Source organism: Sinohyriopsis cumingii, chromosome 11 (genome assembly GCF_028554795.1).
Source record: "Sinohyriopsis cumingii isolate HCF-2022 chromosome 11, ASM2855479v2, whole genome shotgun sequence".
NCBI classification, from domain to species: Eukaryota; Metazoa; Mollusca; class Bivalvia; order Unionida; family Unionidae; genus Sinohyriopsis; species Sinohyriopsis cumingii.
This window is the reverse complement of record NC_142971.1, coordinates 591,800-595,744: the sequence shown is the minus strand read 5'-3', so window position 1 is coordinate 595,744 and position 3,945 is coordinate 591,800. Positions and strand designations below refer to the sequence as shown.

The 3,945-nt window shown below is 36.7% G+C and overlaps 1 non-coding gene across 1 annotated transcript; it reads left to right on the top strand.

Annotated features, from left to right (window-relative positions):
• Positions 1 to 2,665: 2,665 nt before the first annotated feature.
• Trnar-ucu (transfer RNA arginine (anticodon UCU)) lies at positions 2,666 to 2,738 on the top strand. Its single transcript has one exon. It is a non-coding gene; the product is annotated as a tRNA-Arg (tRNA).
• Positions 2,739 to 3,945: the final 1,207 nt, after the last annotated feature.

The window sequence follows — 3,945 nt, the reverse complement described above, 5'->3', positions numbered from 1 at the left end:
GGATTGTTGTGTTTTACATATAGCTGGGAACAGCTTGAAAGATTTCAGGTGTTATTTGTCTATTTCTTTTTTCAGTGTAATGATGCTAATGACGCGAGGATGAATACATCCCTTTTGCGTATGCTGTAATTTTTGCGTCAAATATATATATATATATATATATATATATATATATATATATATATATATATATATATATATGGTGAAATATGCGTAGTTTGCGGATTCCTTCATTGATGATATCTCGTGTTTTTAACAATTTCCGGTTATATTTTGTTAAATATCCGTTTGTGATAAGTGTTTACTTCTTACTAACCTGATATAGCGTCATATAAGTTTAAGAAAGTTTATCCTCGAGGTCTTGCTTTGATGGAACCGTCCTCTATTGTAACAAAGGTGACTAAATTGTCTTAAAACGGAATAGACTGAATTATAGTTCCGTAGCGGACAAACCATGGTCCAACGAGAACCTTACAGTTGAAATTATATTGTCATGTGTCGAAAATTCCACTTTCACGTGTTGAGTCCAATTACTTGTCCTTAAAATTCTATTTCATTTTCCTGGTCGAGGTGCTAGATTGTGTTGTTTGAAGTACACAGGAGCCGTTAACATTTCAATGTCATATGTCTAGAATTCTTAATTCACTTCTTGAATCTCTGTGTTTGTGTTGAAAATTTCATTATATATGCCGAGTATTGACATCTTTGTATTCATTTACACAGCGTTTGTTGAAAGATTGATATCCAGAAAATGAGGCCCAAAGCACAAGCAATTCAGCTGTGAACGGTTTAACGAACGAAATTTCATTGGAGATCATGCGCTGAACGAGATAATTTTAAGTCAATCGATTATCGCAACTGAGGAACAATCCTGTCATCGATTATTGTTTATGTTCAATTTTTACGACAATTGTGAACGTTTTGATGTTCAAAATTTACATAGAAGCTTAGTCATACCATATTTGACGGCCGTGGTTTAAAAATGCGCCCATTACATGGAGAATGGTAGCGAGAGAGAGAGAGAGAGAGAGAGAGAGAGAGAGAGACAGACAGACAGACAGACAGAGATAGAATGAGAGAGTGCGCATGTCTTCTTCAGTAGTACAAAATGGTGAGTTTCATTTTCAAAAACATCTCTGACAAAGCTTCGATTCAAGAACAATAAGCTATAATCTCTTTCTCTCACTGTGGATACAGTCAATATCAATAATAATAATGAGGACTTTGTATAGCGCGTAATCTTTAGAAGCTCTAAGCGCTTTACAACATTAGACAACGCCTATAAGATAAAAAAAAAACATATAATGATATGATTACAAAAACAAACACCATGAAATTAGAAAACATTAAAAAAACATGCTGATAATATTTAAGGTAGGAAACATTATTAGGTCTTTAAGTTCGTTCTTCCAGTCGAAATAAGTGAGTTTTGAGAGCCCTCTTGAATGTGATCACTTTGTCTTTGTGTCTATGTTCAGTGGGCAATTCAATTCAAGGGCTGTTGAAATATGTGTAAGATATTTTTGTAGACTGACGTTAAATTATAATGCAGATGTAGGAAACCTACGTCACTCGTGTCACAACATGGCACGTCAAGAGGTTTGGTGTGGCACGCAAAGGGCAGCCAGAAATCTCGATTTTAACGGTGTTACTCTCGTACTGGTGGCACGCACTCGTTTATTTTGTAATTAATCCGGAAAAATGTGGCACGCTATGTAAAACAGGTTGCCGATCCCTGGTCTGGTGTTTATGTTGTTTTTGAGTGTGGGTTGTGTCTTTGAGAATGGTTTTGATTTGATTTCTCCGAGTGCTTTGAATTCAGTGACTTCAAGTACTAATAGTAGTACAACTACCCCTTCCTCATGGACGGGGTACCTACATGAGCATACATTTGTGTCAATGGAGCAAGCTGGGTGTGATTCACACCCGTCGCTCTTGTAGCCTAATATCGAGAATTTGAACATATTCTTTGCATATAATGCAATAAATTTAGTAGTTATCGTTTTTAATATAGGAAGCATCGTGAATCATTGTATAAATAGTTATAAAATCTCGTTTAACTTTTCATCCGATATTTTTGTTGAGATCGTCCGCAATATTCGTTCAAATAATGATTACTTCCATTGTCAGCCTCGTTTGTTTGTGTGCCATATAATTACATTGAGGCCTTATTTTTTAAACGCATTCAAATCGTTGTGAACATATGGCGCGGTTTGAGTCAAACATTCTGCACATTAAAAGTTAATACGGTTGATCGGGGAAATTTGAAATTCCAAAAAGAAGCCATTATTCGCCTCTTGATTGATAATAACATAGCATAGAATATCCAAATATGGTCTTACAAAGGGGTCACGACGACAGTCTCGTGTTATCTGTCATGGCGGACACGGTGAGTTTAGTGTAACCATGCCAATTTATTTTATCGTGTAAGGGCTTAATAAATTCAAAATAAGCAAACATCTTTCACAACATAATTATACCGATGTAGCAGATTTCTACACTAGTTGTTTTTCTGACTTTATTCATGATTTTTCTTGCTCCATTACATGATAAGGGATCAGTTCTATAAATTGTCTTATGTCTCTAATCATCATGTCACTTGATATTACTTCATGTTTATGCCGCTAAACAAACTATAAATGATCTTATCCACGTTGGCTGTAACGTCCCTGTAGTGCAGTGGATAACGCGCTGGACTTCTAATCCAGAGGTCGCGGTTTCGAATCCCGCCAGGGATGTACCATTTTGCGTCACACTACATATCCATCTGTGCATGCAGGAAGCAGGTATTCTTAAGCCCCTAAATCTCCCGAAACTACCAGTTGGATACCAAACGTTGTCAGTGCTACGTTTGTATGAAAGGATTGTTGTGTTTTACACATAGTTAGGAACAGCTTGAAAGATTTCAGATGTTATTTGTCAATTTCCTTTTTCAGTGTCATGATGCTAGTGACGCGAGGGTGTATACACCTCTTTCCCTATGCTGTAATTTTGCGTCAAAAGGTATATCCCTTAATTTGATCGCAAGATAACGCATATGTAAGGCAGGACATATCGTAGCTGTCGATATTGTTACGGGCCAGTACACTAATTTTGATGTTGATTGTAATAATAAGATATGTAATACGTTTTACATATCTTATATATATATATATATATATATATATATATATATATATATATATATATATATATATATATATATATATGGTGAAATATGCGTAGTTTGCGGATGCTTTCATTAATAAAATCTCGTGCCTTTAACAATTTCCGGATATATTTTGTTAAATATCCGTTTGTGATAAGTGTTTATTATGTTCTTAGTTGTTCTTGGGTTTAACGCCATTTTTCAGCACATGATGGGCTATACATGGCGGCCAGTATAACTGGTGGAAGAAGAATCCTGGAAAACCCATGGAAGAACCACGGACCCACGAGAAGCTACTGGCAGGCTTTCCCACGTTCCCACGCTAGCCGAGCCTTGGACTCGAACCCACGCAGACAGAGGTGAGATGGCAGTGATCCGGAACGGTGAGCGCTTTAGACCACTCGGCCACTCAGGGCCCGCTATGTTCTTAGTAACCTAATATAGCGTCATATAAGTTTAAGAAGTTTTATCCTTGAGGCCATGCTTTGATGGAACCGTCTTCTATTCTAATAAAGGAGACTAAATTGTCTTTCAACTGAGTAGACTGAGTTATAGTTCAGTAGCGGACAAAAGCTGGTCCAGCGTACAGTCATTCGATGGAAAAAAATGAGTTCAGTTTGTTGTATAAATTGATTTAACTCTCTAATCATCTTTTAACCATGTCACTTTCTATTACTTCATCTTTATGGCGCTAAATAAACTATAAATGAACGAAGAAACGTAGGATGTAACGTCCCTGTAGAGCAGTGGATAGTGCGCTGGACTTCTAATCCAGAGGTCGGGGGTTCGAATCTCGC